At 39.8% G+C, this 26,839-nt stretch overlaps 1 protein-coding gene across 1 annotated transcript in view; it reads right to left on the reverse strand.

Annotated features, from left to right (window-relative positions):
• Positions 1–10,140, reverse strand: part of AKAP6 (A-kinase anchoring protein 6) — a 434,750-nt gene extending 424,610 nt beyond the window's left edge. The window contains exon 1 of the mRNA XM_040969476.1: positions 9,951–10,140. The gene's annotated coding sequence lies outside the window, so the exon portion shown is untranslated. The remainder of the gene's footprint in view (positions 1–9,950) is intronic.
• Between the last annotated feature and the right edge of the window lie 16,699 nt (positions 10,141–26,839).

Genomic DNA, 26,839 nt, shown 5'->3' on the forward strand with positions numbered 1-26,839 from the left:
TATTTCCTTCATCTAGGAGGCTTTATGTTCTTCTGGCCAAACAACTGCATCACTGTGTTCCTGTGCCTTGCTTTATTTCTCATTAAAACACTTTGAATAGCACAGGAATTAAATTAGCAACAGGGAAGGGCTGACTGGCATGGCTTGCCATTCTCCCTTATCTGGCACTTCCATTGATGGTTCTTTTAAACACCACAGATCCATCAGAGATTCCAGCTAAAGTTCATGATTAAAGAATAAGAAGTAGCCCAGGGAGACAGAAAGAGATAACTAGCAAAAGAAAAATCAATTTACATTACACAAGGAGAAAACAAATAGTAAAACAGGCAGCCTATAGCTAGTGATGATGGCTATGGGGGGTGGGGGAATAAAGACAAGAAATGTGATAAGATAGCATGTGCTGGGCACAGTAGAAGCTCTTAAAGAACATTAGTTTATCTTTCTTTAATAAAAGCTCCAAAAATTATTTCCTTAGTATCAGGAATGTAGTTGAGGAGAAAGTACATTCCTTTCTTGGGGGGAATAATAATTATTATCTCACTATATTTGAATAGGTGACATAATAATAACTTCTGCCCACTTTGTGCCAGTTACGTAAATCAAAAACTTCCCTTCATCCTGTAGAATTATTCTCCTTATTTTATATTTGGGGAAAAAATGAGCCTCTAAGAACCTCAAAGACAACTGATCCAATTAATTTCATGGCAGCCCTATTCAAGAGTAAAATCTATCTGGCTCTAAAATCTGGGCTATTTTCCTTGGGTGTTTAGGTACAAGATGTCAAGAGATAGAGTGAGTCAAGCCAGGAAATATGGCACTGCTCTCCCCTGCCTGGCTTCCCCACTGTTACATTCCTGCCCAGAGAAGAACATTCCACATAAAGACATGCAAACTGTTGGACTTCAGAATTCCAGAACCCAAAATGGAGGCTTTCTACTTGGTACAAAAGTAGTCCAAACAATCTCTTTATGTTTGGCAATTTGATATTTTCACCACTATATGAGGTCCTTGAGTATTTTAGAAAAGGAGCATTTTGTTTTCTACTCAAGCTGACCGCATTCAATCTACTGCTTCGTATTTGAGTATTTGAGCATACACTGTATTTAGATAAAGATAATGCTAAGATCTAAGAACAAGAGAAAAACATGTCAGATAGTTCCCCTATCATTTTCTTAAAGCATAACTTTAAAAAAGCAATATAAAATATGGATTTATTTACTTTTACAACAAGTAAACTAAATCATGCTAACCACAGCAAAAATACAAAAAAAAAAAATTAAGCAGATGTATTTTCCCAAGACATCATGCTATCTTTTCCTTGATCTTCTGCATCTCAATCTATCCAATTCAAAGATTTAAAAATCCTGTTAACCAATCATGTATCACAAAATCAGTTTAAACCGTATCATCTGCATTCATCAGCATGAGCCTATTACTTCTTGGAGCAATAACATCTGATTTTATGCTAGACTTTTTGCCTTTGCTTTCAGAGTTAGGTGTTTCCTAGAGTCTTCTAGAACTACACACCATTTCTAGACATGATTGAGGAAAAGTACATCTTTCTGGCTTCCTGTTGTTCTGCCCAACTCGGTGTTACCACCCTCCATCCCTGATTTTTATGTTTTCTTACCTTTAAATAAAGTGTAACAGCAATACTGGGGACAATTTTTAAAACTACACTGAACACCCGTTTTCACTTTACAGTAACGTACCACATACTGCCCTATTGTCTCAGTTATTTCCATTTGATCCCCACACAGTCTTCCACCAAGAGCAAATAGCATGAGTTTTAAAGGATCATTTCCTTTTAAGTCACACAAATATGGAAAAATCAGTTAAACAGAAGGTGGTATTTGAATTAACTATTAAAGCTAAATCCAAACAGATCACTTCACAAGGGACATATCTAAAAAGCTGCTTTTAAATAGGCTCTCTTTATGCTAAATGCAATGGTAGTAAACAGTTGTCTGGGTTACTGCTGGTAAGGACTGTGGGGCTTCAAAACTGTCCCAGAAGGCAAGGTAGCTGGAGAACAGAAGCAAACTATAATTAGCAAGATCCAAGAAACTTGAATCTGGGCAAGCAAAGGTAATGCATTATTAGGAAAACATTTAACTGAAGAACTTTAGTAAGGAAAAGTGTAAACAGCAGGGTATGACCTGATACTGAACCCCAGGATGTGTCCTGACCAAGAGAACTGATTCGGACTGTCTGTAAGAAGAACCCACAGAGTATAGGGCTAAATCTGTGACCAGCTTTCCAACATCTGTGAGTTTGCCTGTGGTCGCTCTCTCTCTCTCTCTCTCTCTCTCTCTCTCTCTCTCTCTCTCTCTCAAAAGTTTCTGCTTTTGATTTGGCACATTATCTTGCACATGGGAGACATGTGATCCATTTGTTGATTGTTGACTGTTGGTGAAATTATTTGAAACATCTAGTTTTAAAGTTGGTACAATAGTGACCCTGATGGGCTTCAGAAATGCTAAGGGTTACAGCATAAGCTGTGAGGCTTGATCCTTGGAGATTCTACAACTGAGGCTCACTGAGGCAGCAGTGCCTTATGAATTTGTCAGGTCTCTGACTACTCACACAGTCATTAAAATGTTTTTTTAATTTTTTTCCTGTGCTGCAAGTGTTTTCATTATATAAATTCTCTAACAACTTGTTACAAATCTATAGATTAATACATTAACACAACAGCTACTTTTCACTGTGACACATTGGGTAAAAATATTGTAACTACCATAAGAGCCAACAGTCAGTCAACAGCAACTTATTATCATAAACAATAATGGTAAATCTGGATCCCAGAACTGCATGGCTAGCACTGCCCTGTTGTAAAAGCATTCATTATAAATATTGGCTGCACTTTCCATTTTATTTTAAAAAGTGAACTCTTCTTGCAGTAATATAACCTCAAATTATAGACACCCCAATTTCCTGGAGAAAGAAAAACAAACAAACAAAATACAAAAAAATATACCACTAAGTATAAACATCTTAGGTAATTTAAAGGAGAGTTAAACAAAGATTATAAAAGAGATAAATAAAGGGCAGGAAAATTAATATAAAAATTAAACCCATAGGATTGCTAATTAGCTTGTTTTGCATTGATTTGATTCTTCCCCCCTAAAGCAATGGCAGTGACAAATAAACCTGATCTACCAAAAATCTTCAAGTACAATATAATATCTCCCTCAATGCCTATAAAGGAAATACCACTGGATTATCATGCCAGCTGCTATGTTTATGCACAGGAGCTTTTCGCACTAGATTGTTCTGACAACAGTGGTCCCTTAGTATTTGGGTTTTTCTTTTTCTATTAAAGATTATTTTTATTGGAATGGCAGACTTACAAAGGCAAGAAGAGATAGAAAGATTTTTCATCCACTGGCTCAATTCCCAAGTGGACACAACAGGCAGAGCTGAGCTGATCCAAAACCAGGAACCTGGAGCTACTTCTAGATCTCCCATGCAGGTGCAGGGTCCCATTCTCTACTGCCTTCCCAAGCCACAAGCAGGGAGCTGGATGGAAAGTGATTTAGCCAGGACATGAACCGGTGCCCATATGGGATCCCAGCTCTTGCAAAGAGAGGATTTAGCCAACTGAGCCATCATGCCAGCCCCAGTCCCTTAGTTTTTAAACTGAACAATTTCTATTTGAACTCTTGCAGAGATAGGAGCAAGGAGTTTCAGGTTCAAACTACTATACAACTTAGGAAGTACAAGCTGAGATATCAAAAAGGTCACACAGGAACAGCTACATAGCTTACAGAGTCCAGTGTAAAATGAAAACATGGAGACTTTAATCAAAAATTATTAAGAAATTCAAATAATAATAGAGCATTAATAAATCTTAATGCAGGGCCACATACCATGGTAGAAATGGCATGGCTACAAGGCCTGCCCTGGAGCCATATAAAGCAAGATATAGGACAGTTTCAACTCAAATACTTGCCAATTTGAGACCCTGTTATAAAATTCACACAACTAGGACCAACTTTATAGCATAGAAGGTAAAGCCCTTGCTGACAGTGTTGGCATCCTGTATGTGTCAGCTACTCCATTTCCAATCCAGCCTCCTGCTAATGCACCTGTGAAATTGGTAGAGGATGGCCCAAGCATTTGGGTTCCTGCATCCACATGAGAGACCTAGAAGAAGCTCTGCACTCCCAGCTTTTGCCAGGTTCAGCCCCACAGGTTGTGGTCATTTGGGAGCAAACCTGTGGCTGGAAGATTCTGTTTCTCCTCCAATCTATAAATTGTGACCTTCAAATAAATTTTTTCAAAAACTTCAGTAGTAATAATAAAAGTTTCACACCCTTTCCTTGGTTCCCGTTGTGACTCAAAGCACATACTTGCAAGATGGCTGAGGCATTTGGAGTATATCCTACACACAGCTGAGGAGCAGAAAAAGTGTGACTGTCAGCTTCCAGGGGGAACAATGTCACTCCTTTATTTTCATTAAGTCTTAAAATCAATTTGAAGATTCAGATACTAACAGGTTTGTGCTTTGTGGAGAAGAAACTTTAGGCCTCAGTCTTGAAACATCTAGAAGTCTGTTGTTAAAAAAAAAGTCCTCTATTTTGCTGAAAAGTCTTCGCACTCACGGCCCATCAACAGAGGTGACCATGTACAAGTGCCATCAGAAAGGAATACTAAGGAGGGACATTTACTGCAGCTGTTATGCCCTTAGGATGCCTGCAGCCTAAATGGGAGTGCTTGGTTTGAGTCCCAGCTCCTCTACTCTGATCCCACTTCCTGGTAATTCACATCCTGCTGTCCACATGGAAAATCTGGATAGAGTTCCACCCTTTAGCCCTGAATATCGTTGACATTTGGGGAAGATCGCTCACTCTGTCTCTCTTTGCTGTTCAAACAAAGTGAGAAATTATGAAGAGCTTTATTTAAAAGGAATATTCAATCCTCAAGTGAAATTTTTTTTTGCTTGAAGACATATACCAAACTGGACCCACTTAAACAAATATGAATATGTACCAGAGCATTTTTGTGAAAATATCATTACAGCTTTAAATACATTAACATGATTGTTCAGAAATGCTTGCTATTTCTATTGATGTTTGTAGGACTGCTGGTAAACAAAGATGTGAGCAGTTGAGAGATCAAAATCTTCATGACATATGCCTCCAAAAGGACACTAGCTAGAATGATCAATCTGTGGCCAGTTTTTAAAGGTGAGAAATAACTTTCATAAAAATGGAAAAACTTGGGCCTGGTGTGGTAGCCTAGCGGCTAGAGTCCTCGCCTTGAATGTGCTGGGATCCTATACAGGCACGGGTTCTGATCCTGGCAGCCCCACTTGCCATCCAGCTCCCTGCTTGTGGCCTGGGGAAGCAGTCAAGGATGGCCCAGAGCCTTGGGATCCTGCACCCACAAGGGAGACCCGGAAGAGGATCTGGGCTCCTGGCTTTGGATCAGCTCAGCTCCGGCTGTTGTGGCCACTGAGGAGTGAATCCTTGGACAGATCTTTGTCTCTCCTCCTCTCTGTATGTCTGACTTTCCAATATAAATAAATATTTCTTTAAAAATGAAAAACTCTTATTAGTTGATTTGTCCTCCATGTTTCACATTTCTGTCACTTTTGTTAACTAACAAACATGCGATTTTTGATTGATTATATTTCTCAGATTAGCTTAAATTAAAATATACCACTTTCCATATTGGCCTTGTCCACAGCCAGCAAGATTTAAATATAAATCCAAGCAGGAAAAAGCTATTAACCCACTTCTGAAGCATATATATAAGAGGACCTCAAAAAGTTTATGGGAAACAAAACTTAATTTCATTTTGGTGCAAAAATTTTTACTTTATGCATTTTTCATAATACACTTTTCCATGACATTTCTGACTTTTCATGACTATATCTGTACATGTATAAAGGTAATTTATTTACAATTTTACAGAAGTAAACAGAAGTACTATTACAATATCAGAGAAAATAAATTCTTCCACTAAAAATGTACTGTTTGTCTCTCCTTCAGAATGCAACAGGAAGAGATTTACATTGTTCATTACTATCTATGTTCCCTGACAATGCCTGGCACCTAGAAGATAATCCACAAATATTTCTTGAATTGAATTGGAACCACACATCCACACAAATTTCTACAACTGAAAATAGAAAGAAATCAGAGACAATGTAGCAGGACTACTAACTTCCCTGAATTCCACTGGCTATTTTATCCCTACTTGAAATCTAACTCCTTCTATACCACACTTAGCGACTATTGCTTTCTGATTAGTCTCTCATTCTTGTTCCTTCTGCAGACACAAGCTTTGGCCTCCTTGAACAACCTAGGACAAAGGTTAAATTCTTCCCAGAACCTAGAAAAGACTAATGAGCCCTATGGAATAATATTTCTAAGTATTCACCCTAGTGGAATCAATATCAGCATGCTGTCAGCATATGCATTAGCCCCACTTCCAAACAAAGAGCAGCCCTCAGCGCCTAGTAATGACACTGGGCGTGGACAGCTGGGGATGGGTGAGATGATGCAGCGATGACTGGATCAGCTCTCCTTCAACACAAAGCTTCCAGGATATTGCACAAGACTGTCTTTCTTGTACTTTGTCAGAGAGAGACGGCTTTTGGTGTCAGTCACTGATATATTCAGCAAAACAAACCCTGCTTTTATTTTCTTCATCCAAGAGATGGATTCAAATTACACTTCAGGGCTTTAAGAGAAGTTTCTGCACCTAATCTTGGCCTGTGACAGAATGAGAATCTCTTATAGTTAACAGAATACTACATATTTGGCAGGTAAGACAGGTACAATGACCTTGAACCACTACTGACTCAGGTAAGACCTACCTTCAGCACAGCTCTACCATGCCCATGCTCATTCATGTAGCATTTCCCATGCACAGATCCTACTGGAAGGATAGCAGCAAAATGCCCAAGGAACAATTCTCTAATACTTTAGTCTCCAGGGTCAGAGTAAATTTTCACATCTGACGAAAAGCAAAACAAAACAACCCATACTCACTTTTATGATAAAATTTATTTTAGTGTTGTAAATGAAATTTTGTTCTACATTATAAATCTGATTTTCCAATAGGAATAAGAAGTAGGGTGAGTGTGATGGAGAATAGCTCCCTGATGTAAGATATACAGTTAAAGTGTCATAAAACAGCGATGAATATGGATAAGAACATGGGCTTCATAGCCTGATTTCATTGATTAGCACCCTGACCCAATCACTTATAAGCAAAGTTTGTTAACCTAGCTATGAACTGGTTCCCATAACATAAATAAACAACACACAATCCTACAGGATAAGATTATTATTCTAACTTACAATGTCATTATATACCTAAAAATATTTAGAAAGCTTAGTTTGATATCAGCAACATAAAAATACTGAAGAAGCAATAGTTTGGGTTATTATTATGATTACTTTTGTCATTCTCATCATGCCCTATTTACCTGTAAAGAATTGATTTCTTTATGACTTTGTAATTCAGTAATGTAAGTCATAGCAAAAAGGTCAGAACAGGTTAACTTTTTGTGATGATTCCAAAATTTAAATGTGCCCTCCCCCACATATACATAGTCTTTCAGTCATTACTGTGAAACAAAATTCCTTAAATTCTAGAAAGTTTCAGAGAAGTAGCAACAAATGCAGCCATAGGTTAATCCCTTTCCCTACAAATACCACACCCGCTCCCTACCCCACACCTCCCCCTACACATATACCATCCACCTCCTGGGGATATATTAAAACTAAGGCAACTGAAATAGCCTTAACCAGTAATTAAGACACACAGTTAATCAGGGAGCGGCACAGGCTGTGGCCCTCTGAGAAGAAACAAGCACCAGGATGACAGCTCCCATTACCAGGGCTTTGTTCTCCAAGAGCAAAAAGAGCACAAAAGCGTAAAGTTGGAGGACTGAAACAATTGCGTCTTGAACATTTGCTGGAAGCTGGAGACACAGAGCGAAATCACAGGCTTGTCCAAGCTGAGAGGACGTGGCACTCAGTAACTGCGTCAGCCGACACCCACCAGCGCCCTTCCCCACCCTCAAAGCATGACTCCACTTTTTCTCATGCTGCCCTTAAGGAATCTGGCCTCTACGACTTCCAGTAATTATACAGATCACCCGTGATGAAGCAGCTTAGGGAATGGTCAGACAAAAGAGACAAGAATTAGGCAAACAAAAACCCCATTCAAACGCTGCCCTTAGTTATGTTTTGCTCCTAACAAATCGTGTTGCCAAACAAGTCTTGTTTTGTTGCTTTTCCTTGCAAGTCACACTTGAAAGAATTCAGCACTGAGTGATTTTCTACACATTTACAGTCTAGCCACTTTCCCTCCCCCTTCACCATCTAGCAATCCTCCCTGTCACCTTAGAGCTACTGTTTTAGCTGTGCTCACACCCAGCAGTCCCAGCAGAGCTTTCTGCTATGTGACATTAAAAAGCAGGCAGCGAACAATTCATGTTCCCAAGCACTTGAGATAACACTATGCTGGGCCCAGCTTCTCCCATCCCATACAGCTGCATGTCAGCCTGAGAGCAGCATGTGTGTAGTGTGGTATAAACAAGCTAATTAAAAAAATCCAAGGTCTTTCATTCTGGCTAGTGCCTGATGGGACCAATATGCTCAACTCTTGGAAGAAAAAAAAAAAAGCAGCAGCAGCAGCATGCAGCAGCAAGCTAGCTAGGGGTCTTGTTTCTCCTGTTTTCTGTGATGTGTCTCATTTAGGAGCAACAAACAACCTACACAGAGAGGGACCTAGGGCTTGCCATGCTTTCCTGCAGGACTTTATGATTAAAAATGATCCGCCCAACAGCACCAAGCCACAAGGCCACTCCCTGCCTCTAAGTGGACATATTGATCAGCTGAACTGACATGTGCCTCCCCCTTTCTTTCTCCTCATAGCAATCAGCTGTGCCAGGCAAACTCATTTCATTTTCCGAAACAAAAGACAACACATTGCTCCTTATCAGACATTGCCAGGTGATTTTTTTTTTCTTTTTAAGGAAAAAAAAAAGTAAATATACAGATGCCTGGAGTTGAAAAGGGTTTGATGCCACAGAGTTTCAGAATTGAGTTGAGGTTAAAACTAAGTCCAAAGACCTGTAATCCCTACAAGCATTGAGGATCCTGATATTTATTCATTAGTCCAGATTTCAATTAAAGTTAAGCAAGAGATGGCCACACCAGCATCGTTACCAGAGGCTATCTCCAGGCTTAGCCTTGACTGCAACTGCCGCAGAAGGGACTCATTTCCCTCTCAGTTACAAGTCACCCTGCAAACAACTCTAGCTATTTTAGACTAGCTAGAGATGGGAAAATAGCGTGTCAGTCTTTGAACTAACTATGAAGGACCCTGGTTAAAGAACTACTGTATAAATGTAAAGCTCAAATCACTTCATTTGGTTTAGACCCTCATGCTGTTAATAAATTCTCTCCTGAACATTTAAGAGATCCCCTTTCACATCAGGGTTATGTCAAATGCTTATTCAGCATTCATTCTCTGCCATGAAGAAACTGAAACCAGACCAAGAAAAATACAAAATTTCATACTGCAAATCATTAGATATTTCATAAATCCCAAGAATAAACAGGGGACCAATTAGCTTTTCCCCATAAAAAAAGAAATACATATCTTTACAACATTTAAATATTATGAACTGCTCCTTTTACAGCTTAACCGGGATTTTGTGATAGAAAATTGTCATATTTATGAACAATTCCATGAGTACACTAAAAATAACACACTCAGATGGAACAAGAATAATTCTAAGTATTTTGATTCTTATATGACTCGTACAGGCCTTTGTCTTAATCCAGCAGCCTGTTTTAGGTAAAACAGCTCTCCTTCCTCAGTCCATTTTAAGCACACAACATCCCCCCATCTCTACCTTAGCAGACACGGACTAACCAACAAAACAGCCAAGCAATTAAGACCCAGACATTAACACTCACCATCTCCTGCTCCCACCGTCTTCTTTTGATGTTTACGGCACATCTGTAGGATGCAATACTAGGAGATGCCTTGTTTGACCTGCTGCATGATGCTGTGACATCAGTTCAGATGATGCAGCTCATTATGGGAAAGACTGCTGTTGCTATGGCAACTGGGATGTGCTAGGAATCCTTGCTGCATTTCCAGTGGAGCTTGAGACAATACGGAAGCCCTGTAAGACACAGACGATTTGCAACATTTAGACCAGAGGAAGAGGATTCCTCACTGGACTAAAATCCATAGTTTAAAAAGGATTTCCTTGAAAACACTTTGGAGAAACTAAAAATTGCCCCCTCCCTTTTGTTGTTACACATTTAGAAAAAAAAAAAAGTGGTAGGGGAATACAGATTTAGTGATAAGCAAATAAATACTCAAAGCCACAGCATTTCCCTGATAGGCAATTTGGTCACTTTCCTCTCCAGACAACACTGTAATGTCCTTTTAAAAGTTATTTTAAAAAGTTTTTGTTCATCTGTCAAAGACCAAAAGAACAAAGCGGGAACAGAAAAACAATTTCAAATGAATTACAGACTGCTGACCAAGTAACTGTAAGCCTAAAGTAAACACACTCTCAAAACATGGGCAAATACTCAGCACATGAAGGCTTTCTGGGCCAGTGCCTCTAATGGATACTGACCCACAGAACCTTCTCAGGCAGCGTAATTTCAGGTCACACCTAACCACTGGAAGTAGTGGAAGGTTTGGAATGAAAGGGAATATACACTACCACCCTCAACTTCAAGAGGCCAAGTCCTTGAAGCGCACAGAATCCCTCCCAAATGGAAAACCCAGTGGTTAGAACTAGGGGCAGATCTGCTAGAAACTTCCTAAGTCATTGGCATTCCAAACATTGGGGTCTGTTTTCTTCAGGGCAATTATACCCTCTACCACAAAGGAGATTGCTCACTCCCCTCCCCCAATGAAAGCTGGAACTTTGTGAAAAGCCACATTAAACAAGACACAGTGAAGTATTTCCCCAGTTGGCAAAAGAAAAGCAAATCTAAAGCAATCACTTCTTTCCAGTCTTGAGCAGAAACAAACATCATGCGGTGAGAGCTGGGAGGGAGGAGACAGGAACAGAGAAGCCCATCTCTTGCATATTTAATATTTGCAGACCATTGATATAGAGAAAGGCAAACTCAAGCTGATCTACCCTACATCTACTCTAGTTTTACAACTCTGTGCAAGAACAACATTCTAGAAGCTCAAAATATAATGAGACAATTATATTGCCCCCTCCTACTTGACATTTGAAGTGGCAATGTTAACCAACAGCAAAAGGAGGGGGGAATGGAACAGCAGAAGGAATTCCTCTGATTAAGCCTTTGTAAATAGGGGCTGATAAAATGCCTGAGAGGTGCCAAGATCCTAGTAGGGTGCACCATCAGCCATGCACAGAGCAGCCGTGCTCTGGATGGAAAGCTAGCACTGTTCTTGCTTTATGTAATGAGAAATTAAGGAACTAAAACAAAGGTGAAGCTGTCTGCCAGGTCATCCATAAGTTCAATGGCATGGACATAGCCTGACTGTTCTCTGCATCTTAGTCTTATACCACACATCTCATAGCCTACGCCAGCACAAAGAACAATGATTTGCGATTCAGGGAAAGCAAATATGATGCCAGTTCCTCCTAGGGCCTCTGTGTGACTTAACAGCATGCAATTGACTTCTCTGTAGAGATGACAGATTTAACTAATAACCTTGGTTTTCAGGGAGGTATTTTTTGTTTGTTTTATTTTGTTTTTTTGTTTTGCCAGTAGTACGACTCTTTTCTTTTAAAATTTTTCTGATTGATTTTAAAAGCAGGATGATGAGATAAGAGAGGGAGGGATAGAGAGAAAGAGCATGATTTTCCACCTACTGGTTGACTCCCTTAATAGTTGTAAGAGTCCAGGGCTAGACTAGGCCAAAGTCTGCAATCAATAAGTTTACCGTGAGTAGCAAGTGTGCAAGCATTTGGCCATCATCTGCTGCCTTTGCATGCACACTGGCAGGAAGCTACATCAAAAATGGGGCAGGTGGGACTTGAACCAGCTCAAATTAATCCATTTCTTTTCAAGATTGTTACTGGTCAGTCAAGAACGCATTCTATTAATTTTATTCTGATGGTCATATATTTCCTTTGTCTCTTATTTTGTTATTCATTTTGTGACTTGTGGTTTTCTGTACCAGTAAATTTTGATTTTAGTCTCTATCTTCCATTAACCACACATTTCTTGGGCCCTGATAGTGCCCCAATTTAGGCCCCAAAGTCTGCCTGGTCTCTGTAAAGCCCCCAGGCATTGACAGGCACCCCACTGCACTATTCTGCACATTGTGTCCACCTGGGCTCACTGTCCACCTGTAAACATAAGGTCCAGAGAAATCAATGAAGGTTTCCTTTCCTGAATTATGTACAATGTTCAGAGCTGCCAGAAAATCTAGTCTAAGGGACCTGCATCCTAGCTCCAGACAAAATTCCATAACTTCTTCAGATTAGGCCAGTGGGATACTCAAAAACATCACCTATATTAATTACAGCTAAAGAAGCTTCAGGTGCTATATTAACACACTCATCTGAAACCAAAGCCAATGAAGCTTTATCTAATCAATATCCTCCCACTGCTAGCAAAAGCCATGCTATAAAGCTGAAAGAGGTAACTGATCTGCTAGGTGAGAAAAAAAATTATGGACACAAGCAACATTAGAAACAAGGTAATATGACATTTGTAAAAGAACACAATAACTCTCTAGTAACAGATTCTAAAGAAAAGCAAATGGACAAGCTGCTTGAAAAAAAAACCAGGATGATTTTGACAGATTAAGCCATTGCCTATGATGCCAGCATACCATATAGGTGCCAGTTCTAGGGTAACAAGCTCCATTTCTGATCTAGTGCCCTATTTACCCAATGGATGGAAGATTCTATCAGTCTCTCTCTCTCTCTTTCTTATCTGCCTTGAAAATAAGAAATTTTTACAGAGAAAAGAGAACTGAAGGTCATCAGCATAATTCAGTGAAATTAGGAAGGCAATTCATGACATGAATGAGGAAATAGATACAAAAAAAGAAACAATTGGAAACCCCAGAGCTCAATAAAGGAAACAAAAAATGCACAGCTGAAAGACTTAGCAGCACAGCTGATCAAGCAGAAGAAATAATTCCTGTTTGAAGACATATCTTTTGGAATAATCAAGTAAAATAAAAAGAAAAAAGAAAAAAAACAATAAAAGAATTAAGAAAGCCTTCAAGACTTATAGCACCCCTTTAAGCAAGTGAGCAATCTCTTTAGGAGTGTTGCAGAAGAATGGATCTGTTCAATCACATTATTTCTGAAAGCTTTCAAAACTATGGGAAAGACAGGGACATTTACACACAGGAAGTCTAAGGAACTCTTCATAGATGTGAACAAAACACAAAATAAATTAAAATATCCCCTCAGAGATATTACAGTCATGTTGTCAAAAGTACAAGATAAAAGGATAATTCAAAAAACAGAAGAAAGAAGCTCAAGTCACTTATAAAGAAATACCCATTAGAACAGCAGCAAACTTCTCAGTAAAAATCTTGGAGGTAATAAGAGAACAGGGTGATATAATCAAATTCCTGACCAGGGAAAATGCCAGCCAACAATACTATACCCAATAAAGCCATCTTTCAGAAGTGAAGATGAAATAAAGAGGATCCATGATAAGCAGAAGCTAGGGAACTCACCACAACCAGACCAACAATACACAAAAGACTCGAGTGAGGCCCACACCAAAGTAATAATTGGGTAATAAAATCATCAGGAAAACACAAAAGTACATAAAACTCAACAGTTACAGGTCAATGGAATAGAGACTAAAATCAAAATTTACCAGTACAGAAAACCATCAAATAAAAAATGAACAAAATAAGAGACACAGAATATACAACAACCAGTATAAATATTACAGAGTGTGTGAAGTATTTCTTGATTTGCAAGTAACAATGATGACTATAAATGGATTAATTTCCCAGCAAAAGAAAAGAATCAAGGTCAGTGCTGTGGCATAATAAACTAAGCTTCCACCTATGGTGCCTGCATCCCATATGGGCACATTTTGGAATCCCAGCTGTTCCACTTCCAGTCCCCAGCTCCATAATTATTGCTTGGGAAAGTAGGGAAGGATGGCCCCACACACCAGCTCAGTTTCAGCCATTGCAACTATTTGAGCAATGGAAGACTTTTCTCTCCTTCTGTCTCTCCTCTATGTGACTCTGTCTTTCAAATAAAAATAAATCTGGAGCCAGTGAGGCAGTTCAGTTGGCTGATCCTTTACCTTCAAGTGCTGTTATCCCATATTGGGCACAAATATGTGTCCTGGCTCTTCCACTTCCTATCCAGTTCTTTGTAGCTTGGGAAAGCAATGGAGAGTGACCCAAATCCTTCACACCCTACACCCACATGGGAGACAGGAAGAAGTTTCTGGCTGCTGGCTTTGAGTTAGTTAAATTCCAGCCACTGCAGCCATTTGGGGAGTGAACCAGCAGATGGAAGCTCTTTATCTTTGTGTCCTCGTCTCTCCTTCTCTCTGTGAATCTTTCTTTCAAAACAAGAAAAAAATCAGGCTCAGTGCAATAGATTAGCAGCTGTAGTCCTCACCTTATTTGTGACAGGATACCATATACGAACTGATTCTAGTCCTGGCTGCCCCAATTTCCATCCAGCTCCCTGCATGTGGCCTGGGAGAGCAGTGGAGCATGGCCCAGGGCCTTGGAACCCAGCACCCATGTGGGAGACCTGGAGGGGGCTCTGGTTTCCTGGCTTCAGATCAGCTTAGTTCCGGCCATTGCAGCCACTTGGGGAGTGAATCAGCAGACAGAAGATCTTCCTTTCTGTCTGTCCTCCTCTCTGTATACCTGACATTCAAACAAAAATAAATAAATCTTAACAAAAAAAGAAGAAACTTATAAAAGAAAATCTCATTTAAAAAAAGAAAAAGAACAAGACCCAAAGACATGCTATCTACAAGAAACTATTAGTAAAGACAAAAATAGATTGAAAGTGAAAGAATACCATGAAACAAGATAATATGCAAACTCTTGAGTACGTGCTTCCATCACTCTAGCTCTCAACTCTTGGCCTCCCTAGGACCTGCTTGCTCTCTGGCTTCCCACAGACAGACTCTGAAGACAGACGCAAGAAAGCAGCAGACAAAACAGCATGGTGTTGCAGTGACTGATACCCCAACAACATTCAGTGAGCCATGATCTAAACACCAGCAGCCAGAACCCCACCAGCCACAAGGTGAGAAGGGACGTTTACCAGGAGCTCAGGCGGTAAACCTGGACAAAGAACTGCCCGTCTGCTGGTCTGTTTGATTTGACCAGGAGCAGAGTCAGAGCAGCAGGGCCCAGACAGGCAGTGCGAGAACAGGGTAGATTCACAACCCAGTCTGCCTCCTAGAGCTGAATCAGGTGCCATTTTGTATGGTGCAGAAGAACATTAAGACTGTCGGGCCCTGCGCCGTGGCCTAGCATCTAAAGTCCCTGCCTTGAACGCACCAGAATCCAATATGGACGCAGGTTCTAATCCCGACAGCTCCACTTCAGATCCAGCTACCTGCTTATGCCCTGGGAATGCAATCAAGGACGGCCCAAAGCTTTGGGACCCTGCACCTGCGTGGGAGACCTGGAAGGAGGTTCCTGGTACCCGGCTTCGGATTGGCGCAGCACTGGCCGTTGCGGTCACTTGGGGAGTGAATCATCAGATGGCAGATATTTCTCTCTGTCTCTCCTCCTCTCTATATATCTGACTTAGTAATAAAAATAAATAAACAAATCTTTAAAAGAGAGAGAGAGAAAGAGAGAGAGAGAAAAGAAATAGATCTTTAAAAAAAAAAAAAAGACTGCTGGGACAACAGTGAGCTGCACGTGCTGAGCTGACTGGGAGCAAACTCACTGAACTCAGTGCATTACAGTGGTCCCACAGAGAAAATAATACTGACTTTGGCAATGTACAAGTCAAAATAGGTCCATGTGGCCCTCAGACCTAACAACCAACAGGTTCTGGCAAGATCAGCACCACCATCAACCTAGCTATATAGGACACCTGGTGTCTCCCTAATCCTTAGACCTGCTCTAACCAAAAGATGCAGAAAGATTGTACAGATGACCGTGCAACCTCAGCATGATATCACAGGAGGTGGAGAGTGGGTACACAGCTTAGAAATCTGCCCAAGAAAAAGAATCAGATAAACACAAGTACAATGATCAAGAGCAAAAGAAGAGACAAAGGCACAATGAAGACTACTGAAGACTCCCCTTGCAAAGGAGCAAAACCCTTTGCCAAACTCAGAGTTCACTGAGGAAGACATCAAGAAAATGGGGGATACAGAATTCAAAACACTTGTTATAAAACTTTTCAACAACAAGAAACCTGTAAAGCAGGCATTCAAGGTACTCAAGGAACATGTCACACAGGAAATGAATCAAATGAAAGCTGATATATCAGAAGTGAAGAACACAGTGGAGCAAATTAAAATTACAGCAGAGAGTCTCCAAAATAGAATGAAGCAAACAGAAGAAAGAATCTCAGAATTGGAAGATATTTCCTGTCACCACAAGGAAACAAACAAAGAGCTGGAACAGAGCTGCATCAGGACAAAAAAGTATTCAGGAATTGAAAGACACTATTTAAAGGCCAAATATAAGAGCTAATGGGAGTCCCAGAAGGTGCAGAAAGAGAAACTGGGATTAAAGGTGTATTCAATGATATAATAAAGAAAACTTCCCTAATCTGGAGAAAGAACTGGGAAACAATATCCAGGAGGGACTAGGAACTCCCAACAGGCTTGACCAAAAATGATCTTCACCATGACACATGATCATCAAGCTCTCTTCAATCAAACGTAAGGAAAAGATCCTTAAATGTGCGCGTGAAAAAAAATCAATTGACGTATAAAGGAATGCCAATTAAACTCCCAGGAGACCTCTCACAGGAAACTCTACAGGCCAGAAGAGAATGGAGTAACATATTCCAGATTTTAAAAGCAAAAAATTGTTGGCCCAGGATAACATACCCAGCAAAACTTTCTTTTGTCTTTGAAGATGAAATAAAATCCTTCCATAGTTAAGAAAAGTTAAAAGAATATGCCTCTTCCAAACCTGTCCTAGAAAGGATACTTAAAGAGGCTCTCTTGACAGAGAAAAGGTAAATGTGAAGAACATCCCAGTAAAAAAAAAAAACAGAAAACTAAACCAATGAACAACCCATTGCTAAAATGACAAGACCAAATTACTATCCATTCATATTAACCCTGAAAGTAGTTGGTTAAACTCATCATAGATTAGTGAACTGGATTTAAAAAAATCAAAATCCATCTATTTGTTGCCTACAAGAGACATGCCTCACCAACAAAGATCAGCGAAAACTATATCTCACAGATTTTGATTTTTTTTTAAGTTTTGTCTGTTCAAATAGATCATACAGTAGCATCATTTTCTTCATTTCTTCATTTCTTCAGCAACACATTAGTCATTCAGTAGCATGTTATTTAACTTCATGGTGTTGTTAATTTCTTTTTTCTTCCTGTTGCTGATTTTGTTTTGTGGGTTTTCATTTAAGGGGATATATAATAATGGTGTAATGAAATGTGCATCCCTGCATCCAGGCAAAAGATGGATTCCCAATGAAACTGTTGGACATGTGTAGAATCAATAATTGCAAAATCTTGGAAGCAACCAAAATGCCCATCAACAGAAGACTGGATAAGAAAGCTATGGTTCATTTATTCTATGGAATACTACTCAGCTATTAAAAAAAAATGAAATGCAGTTCTTTGTGGCCAAATGGGCCCAACTAGAAACTATTATGCTAAGGGAAATGAGCGAATCCCAAAAGGTTAGATACCATATGTTTGCTTTATTTTAAGATGAAATGATGTCAATCCAAAAAACAGTACCTGTAAACTGTAATATTATTTCAACCCCAAACAGCCTGTATCTCATGCAATAAGATATTGTGAAGTAACCAATGAATCAACAATCAATATGAGTCAGACTGCTTCTAATCCACATCAAAGAATTGTAAAACCTAATATACTTGTAAGGCCCTATGCTACTCGGAAATGGGGAAGGAGAGCAGAGAAATCTTACATCACCCTAGAAGGTGTGAGGAAGACAGGAAGTATAACCTATCAGGATCATAATTGGTAACTCATAGACAACAGACTCAAATCAGCATTAGCAAAAAGCAAAACTACAAAGGCATGGGGGTGGGGAATCAGGAGCAATCCTAACAACCTCTTAACAGGAGTTCATATGCACAGAGCAGGGGGGGACCCCAGAGTGGAGCAGGCAGACAACAGGAGGCTTATATCCCAACCCTGAAGACTCCTAGATCCTCACCAAGGACTATCAGTACAAGTTCCGAAGACTACATCCCAACCGCCAAGGAGACCGTGGGGAAATGGAGCGCCTTCAGAGGCCGAGAACACTGAGGTCACCCACCTCCATTTGGATCTCCCACATGGGATGGAAGAGGCCCAAATCCTGCCTTGCAGGATCCAAGGTCATCGGAATGACAACCAGGAGCACTGAGTGTTCTGCAGAAACAGAACAGTAAACTTTCTTCGGGACTAGGGAGAGGGGCTTTCTCTGGTTCTTAACTTTGGGTCCCCACCCTCTCTTGTAATGACCATCAGGATTGCTCCAGAAACCCCTCAAAACAAACAAACAAACAAACAAACAACCCCAGAATAGATAGAGAACAGCAAGGAAAGTTTAGAAACAGACAGGAAACGGGCAGTGGGGATGCACTTATAACTCACTGGGTGGGACACAAAGATTAGTTACTTCTCACTAGCGTATTGAAGATTTCTCTGCCCACCCCTCCTAAAACTGTTCACCTAAACTGTTGACATATATAGAGTTAGACTACCCAAAAAACAGCCAGGTTCTGTAAAATCATGCTTCAACGCTATATACTGCTAAATACTAAAATTAAAGTAGACATGAGACAGCTGAATAGTAATCTATAGCCATTTTAAGGTGTATAGAACCCAGCTGTATATAAACTAATAATTGAAATGTCAATGTAGAAATCATAGGATGTGGTTCAGAACTTGCACTCTTTTTTTTCTCTTTCTCTTTTAACATGTTGGTTACTCAATATCATGTCAACTAATTCCATTACGTTATAAATTGTTACTGATATAATGTCAGGGCTTTTAATTGATTGGGATGATACTCTGTCAGCTCTACCTTCAGACCAGAGATGGTCTCTCCTAGAAACCATTGAACTTATCTGGACAATAAGATGCTGGACTCTATGCTTTGTAGATGCTTGCAATGAAAGAATCTCAACTGAATTTAAACTATGGTAATGCAACAAGGTAGAGGAATCCACCATGCGGCAGGGGGGAGGAGGGGCGGGTTTTGGGAGGGAAGGGAAGAATCCCAGTGCCTATAAAACTGTGTCACATAATGCAATGCAATCAATAAAAAAAAAAAAAGATTAGAAAAAAAAGAGTTATTTTTGGGCCCAATGCAGTAGCCTAGTGAGGCTCAAGCTCTCTCATTGCACGCGCCAGAATACCACATGGGCACCAGTTCTAATTCCAGTGTCCCCACTTCCCATCCAGTTCCCTGCTTGTGGATTGGGAGGGCAGTCCAGGATGGTGCAAAGCACCCATATGGGAGACCCAGAGTAGGGCCCGGCTCCTGGCTCCTGGCTTCAGATTGGCTCAGCTCTAGCTGCTGAGACCACTTGGGGAGTAAAACAGCGGACAAAGGATCTTCCTCTCGTCTCTCCTCCTTGCTGTATATCTGCCTTTTCCAGTAAAAAATAACTCTTTTTCAAAAAGATTTATTTTTATTAGAAAGATATATTTACAGAGAGACAAAAAGAAAGATGATCCACCTGTTGGTTTACTCCCCAAATGGCCCAATGGCCAGGGATGAGCCAGTTCGAAGCCAGGAGCCTCGTCCAGGTCTCCTACTTAGTTGTGCAGACAGCCAAGGCTTTGGGCCATCATCCATGGTTTTCCCAGGCCACAGGCAGAAAGCTAGATAGGAAGTAGAGCAACCAGGACATGAACCAATGCCCAACAGGATGCTAGAAATTGAAGGTAAAGTATTAGCCAGTTGACCCACAGTTCTGGCCCTAATAAAATTACTTTTGGAAATGATAAAATTGGAACACTTTTAGCTAGAGTAACCAAAAAAAAAAAAAAGACAAAACTCAAAAAAAATCAGAATTAAAAAGGAGTTATTATAATTACCACCATAAAAACATGTAAAAAAAATCAGTAGGAACTAGTACAAATAATGATACACCAACAAATTATGACACTTAGAAGAAAAGGATCCATATAACTGACCCCCAGGAGGACAAAGAAAATCTGAAAACATCAGTAACAGTGAGAATGAATGAATTAATAAATAACAAATCAATACTAATTTGTCTCACAACAAAGACAAGCCCAAGGACAGATGAATTGTGTTGAATTCTACCAACCTATTAAGCAATTAACTATTCCAAAGTATTAAACGGAAGGGTGTTTTTACAAAGCCATTCTAAATGGTATTACTCTAATATCTCAACCCAAAAAGACTAAGAAGAAAGTAAACCAAAACAAAAATAGACCTAAGATTTGAATGAACATTTCTCAAAAGAGGACACAATAGCCAGCAAATGTGAAAAAAAATGTGGTATCACTAATTATCAAGGAAGTGTACATGAAAACTACAATTGCACATCAATTCACCCCAGTTAGAATCTCTATTGTAAAAAAAAAAAAAATGCCAGCAGGGATGTATAGAAAAATCAAGTCTCATCCACTGCTAGTTAGAATAAAAATTAGTACAACCACATGGAAAACAGTGTGGCAGTTTCTCAAAAACCAGAAATAGAACTCATGGGATTCAGCATTCCCACTGCTAGGTATATTTATTTAAAAAAATCACATATCAAAGATAATTCTCAACTCATAAGTTTATTCACAATAGCCAAGATGCAGAGTCAATCTACCCACCAACAGATGGATAAAGTTTATGCATCATAGCTTTAGAATGGAATATTATTCATTTATAAAAACAAATGATTTTGTCATTTACAATAACTTGGATGCCATACAACAACAAATGTTACATATTCTCACTTACATATAGAAACTAAGATATTGATCTCAAAGAATCAGAGACTCAAACAGTGATTCTCAGAGCCTTAGAAAGCTATGGGACAGGGAATGATGGTGAAAGGATGGCTAGTGTATACATGGTGCCGCTGGATAGAAAAAAAAAAACAACTTCTAATGTTCCATAGCACAGGTAATTATTCTTGAAAGGATTTAACTGAATATTTCAAGACAGTTAGTAGATGGAATTTTGAATGATCTCCAAAGTAATTATGTATGTTTGAGATGACAAATACACTAATAACCCAATCTGATCATAAAACGATATATATATTCTGAAATGCCACATTGCAATTACTAAACATTCACAATCCCTATGTATCAACTTGAGAAGAAAAGACAAGAAATGAGAGATCAGCATAGCAGGGAAGTGGTCTGGACTGCTGCCTAAAATACTGACATCCCACATGGACACCAGTTTGAAGCTCAGCTTCTCTGGTTCTGATACAGCTCTGTACTCACACGCTTAGGAAGGCAGCAGAAGATGAGCCAAGTTCTTGGGCCCCTCCCACCCACTTGGGAGATCCAAATAGAATTCCTGGGTCCTGGCCAGCCCTGGCCATTATGGCTTTCTTTGGGGAGTAAACCACCAGTCAGAAGCTGTTTTCTCTCTCTCTCTCTCTCTCATTGCCTTAGAAGAGAAGAAATAAATCTTCGAATAAGAAAGAAAAAGTATTGGGGGGGTGGAGGGAAGGATAGTGGAAGAGATGGAAAAAAAAAAGCCTGGACAGACAGCTGGTCAGATCTCTCACAGAACTGAAAACTTCCAAATCACCAAACATAAGTGCATATGCATACAAATATACACATACTAATTAAAACATGGGTAAGAAAAAGTTTTTGCTTAGAACACCAATTTTTCCCACTTATTCTACCCAACGACAGCACAATACCTTAAAAGTATCAATTTACTATTAAACATTCCATCAATGTACACACTATAAAAAAATTTCACCACAAAATATTTTTGCTTCATGTGATTCTCTTGAAAAATCAAACAAGATACATAGTAAGTTTACATGTTACAAAAGAGCATAAGGAATAATATATAGAGGTATCATAAAGAGAAACAAAATCTATTGATAAAACCATTGCTTTGCTAACCCTGTGTTTATAGTGGCTTACCCAGGTAGCATGTAGGCCCTGGCAAAAGTGGTAAGCATGTTTTCCTAAGATAACATACTCCAGCATCTGTACCTTGGCTTAACATCTTCAATACCCAAGAAGGATAGCCTAACTGCAGAGTCAGAACCCTAATAATATATGATTCAGGGTTGAAATGCTAATTACATGCTATACAATATTACTGAGTTACCTAAAGAAAAAGATGATATCCCAAATGGAGATGAACAAGTACCATTTACATATGTGGAATTTCAAGTGCTTATTTGAAAAAAACAGTTACAAAAAGAGGAAGGGAGGAAGGCAAGGAGAGAGAGAGGGAGACCTTCCATTCTCTAGTTCACTGCCCAAATGGCTGCAATGGCTGGACTGTTAGGAGGCTGAAGCCAGGAGCCAATATATTCATCCTGGTCCCCCATCTGGGGTAAGGGGTCCAAGGACTTGGGCCATTTGCTGCTGCTTTTCCAGGTACATAATAAGAGCTTTGGGTTGGAAGGGAAACAATCAGGTTAGGAATTGGTGCTTATAGGGAATGCTAGCATCTCAAGCAGAGACTTAACCCATTATACCATAATGTGGCCCCCTCAAGTGTTTATTTTAAAACAGATGAAACTAAAATGTTTCCCTCAAATCCTCCTCCAATGAGGGGCCATTCTGAGCTTCTAATTAAAGTGTAGTTTCTAATACCATGTAAGGTTCCCGTGTACTGCTAGACTGAAATAAGGCTCGGAGCTTCTTCGTCTGCAGGATTCAGATTTCTGAGTGACTATTACACATGGGGTGCACTATGGGGAGAATACAAGTCCCACTTGACCCCACCATCTCCCTCACAAACTTACTCTGGTGCCTAGAGCACCTCAGAATTCAGTCCAGGCAGCTGGAAGCTAGTGAATGCTTTGGAGGGCAGTGTCACTGTCTGCCACCCACAACCATGGGTATCGACAAGATAATGCATGATATGGGAAAGGTACTTACGAGACTAGTGCAAAGACAACCAGGTCAAAGCCCCAGTACCAACAGCCATGGGAAACTGGAAAGAGAATTAACAGTGCTCAGGTTTGAGGAATGACTTAAATTGTATAAATTTTATTTTTGAGAATTTTTACATATTTGATTAGGGTGTGAAGGGTCAAAGCCTAGAGGAAAGTGGGTGTGACCATTGTTTTCACATTCTCTTTTTTATTTCCTGTATCTGGGGGGAGGGGAGAGATAAGGGGAGAAGCCACATCCAGCCTCCCAAACCATCCCAGGGTCACCAATGTGGGACATGCTCAAGGGGTCCTGCTTAGGCAGTTTTGATAGTTCAACAGTTCAGTATTGCTGTCAGTCTTGCCAATTCAATCACGAAGAAATTTCCCCAGACTTCACTGGCTGACATAGTCTCCGTTTGCCCAAGTATTCACTGCCAAATCTTGGCTGGAGATTGATCGATATGTTCTGTCCTCCATCATGTTACGGTATCAGGTGTCCACTGCAGGTTCCAGTCCAATTGAATCACTGGACTCAGAATTCTAACCATGGAGAAAATTGTAGGCTACATGATCTGACTGAGAAATGCATGTGTCGGAGCTGTGTCTCCTTAGCTTGGATGGAGCAATGGACAGCCTATCACATGAAGGATATGGCAGATTTGAGGAATAACTTCCATTCATTCCTGGTGTTACTATTAAAACCTAAGGTGTAAAATGCTGTATTACAAGTGGTTTAAGGAAAAGGAAAATAAATCATGGAAACCCTGGAACCTGAATTTCTCCTTAGTTCTACTCCCAGCTAAAGCAAAACATTTATCATATTTTTCTTTATTTTTGTCTGAGAAATAAGTATAATGTTTGCCTTACAAAGTTATTTTAAAAATTAGCAATCATTAATTGATTCAAAAAGCATTTATTCAGCAGCTACTATGTGCCAGGCACTGTTTCAGGGACTTGGGTTGCACATATGGACAAAGCAGACTAGGACTCCTGTTCTTGGGGTGCTCACATTCCAGTATGCACAACAGTCTTCCACACAACAGACATGCAATGGATGCTGCTGGACAATACCAAAGTGATGTGACAAAGGTATTATGAAACACAACATAAAATTAGTCAAATTAATCAGAATATTCAAATTCCATTCCCATGGGGAAAAAATGGAATTTAGAAGAGTTTGCAGAGGACACCTCGTACTACAACAGAGGACAGAACAAATCAATCAACTACCCCCAGCCAAGTGTTGGCAGTGAATACCTGGGCAAACAGAGACTCTAAGGTGGACTATGTCAGCCAGTGGAGTCTGGAGAGATTTCATTGTGACTGAAGTGGCAAGATTTTTGGAGTGTGCTGGAACAAGGTGTCCATGCAGAAAAATCTCTCCCATCTTCAAATCCTCCTGGTCAGCAGGAGCTCAGAAGTCCTGAAATTTTCCTTAGCCCACCCAAGAACAGATTTCCTGATTCTAAATGCCTAACATTTAACACTTAAGCTATCATATGTTTTTTTCAGCCTCCCAGATTCAGTCAGCCAAGATTTAGAAACAATGAACAATTTGTGTTTGAATAACTGGGAGTTAGTTGTACTATGTGAAATATAAACACAGAATACATGAAGGATGATGGCTAAAACATGATGATGGTGACATACGTGCACTGAAATACACTTCCTTTGCTCACCTGACTTACAGAAGATTAGGGGTTGTGAGCACAGTGAGGCCATCCAGAATGCAGAATGGGAAGCTCTGAGATGGGGAGGCTCAGAGGGAACACTCAGTGTGCAGAACAAGGCATCAACAGGACACAATTCTTCTCAAGTTTCAGAGTGTTTTCTGTTCAAGTGAACTTCCTGGAAATCATTCTGCTACAAATCTCTGTATCAACAAGTATTTCCCTCATTTTTTATTTTATCTAAAGCCTTTTTTTGAAATACATACTCTCAATTTAAATTACTAAGGAAGCATACATAGAAGAGGTGGGGAAAAAGTAAAGTATTCAAGTATTATAACCAATGATGAATTATCTCTTACTAGATGCTGAATGAAATAAAAATTGTATTAGCCAACTGTGTCAGGTACTGTTAGGGTGTATATTAACTCACTTACTCTTTAATTAATCCTGTGAAAGAAGCACTGACCCTCATTTTGCAAATAAGGAACATAAGTTCCAAGCGTTATCCCAAGATCATTCCTGCTCTATGTGGCAGACCCAGGATTTGAACCTGTATGTTGATCACAACCATAGCATGGACTCAACCTACAACACACAAAGTACAATCCCCAAAATACTACATTTACCTCTGCAACACAGGTCCTCTTTCAGCACACCTGTTCCAGCATCTTTCTCTCACTCCCTATTTCCCAACAGAGCTACTGAATTCAGAAAGCTGTGTAAAGAGAGAAGCAGTGCTCCATCTGATAATCCACAGTATTAACTACCTCTGAATAAATCATGACTACCTAGGAGAGCTTCCAGAGTTATATTTGAGGGCTACATATATATATATTATATATATATATATTATGTATATACATATATATATATTAGAGGTTAAGATGCCCACATCCTAGGGGCAACATTCTTGGCATAATAGATAGTGAACAAGTGGATGTCAAATTTCTGTCTCTCCCTCTGTCTGTAATTCTTTCAACTAAACAAATAATCTTAAAGATTTATTTACTTTTATGTTAAATGCAGCTTATACAGAGGAGACAGAGAGACAGAGAGAGAGAGAAACAGAGAGAGAGAGAGAGAAACAGAGAGACATACAGAAACAGAGAGAGATGGAGAGAATGAGAATCTTTCAACTGCCTGTATGAGTTACTGCACTTGCTTGTGCATTATTTCTCAGGTCAGTTTTATGCAGACTATGCACAACTTGAAGACATGGACAACAAAACATTTTAAACCCCCATACCACATGGCATAGGACTGAATATGTGGAGAATGAACAGCAGCAATAAGAATGAATGTTGGCTACAGCAGCATCAGCAACAATCACAATCATAGAATAGTTAGCAGCAGTGCTGGTCACTGTGTTCATCTGGGAACTGGACCAGTGGATAGAAAATATTTAGCTGTTTCTTTATCCCTGAAACTCTGTCTTCCAAAAAGTAAGTGGTTTATTTAATAATATTTGCTTATACATGAATATATGTCTTAAATGACATTTTATAAAAAGTTCTACAAAGAAAAACATTACAAAGATTCATACATGAGCAAAACTTAGCCATGGACACCCCAGGAAGAACAATCCAAATGGGAAAACATAATTTCTGGTTAGCAAATACCTATCTGAAAACACCAACACACCTGTCTAAATACATATATTCAAGATTCAGCACAGCCACAAAAAGCCCATGAAAAGGGAGGGCTGCATGCCATAAAACAAACATCCTAACGAAATAACTGAGAGCAGTTTTTTAAAAAGTACCAGGATAGGGCCCGGTGCAGTGGCGCAAGTGGTTAAGGTCCTCGCCTTGCACGCCAAGGATCCCATATGGGCGCCGGTTCAGATCCTGGCAGCCCCGCTTCCCTTCCAGCTCCCTGCCTGTGGCCCAGGAAAGCAGTCGAAGACGGCCCAAAGCTTTGGGACCCTGCACCCGCGTGGGAGACC

The sequence above is a fragment of the Ochotona curzoniae genome, unplaced genomic scaffold (genome assembly GCF_017591425.1).
Source record: "Ochotona curzoniae isolate NIBS_2020 unplaced genomic scaffold, NIBS_Ocur_1.0 scaffold_4701, whole genome shotgun sequence".
NCBI lineage: Eukaryota > Metazoa > Chordata > Mammalia > Lagomorpha > Ochotonidae > Ochotona > Ochotona curzoniae.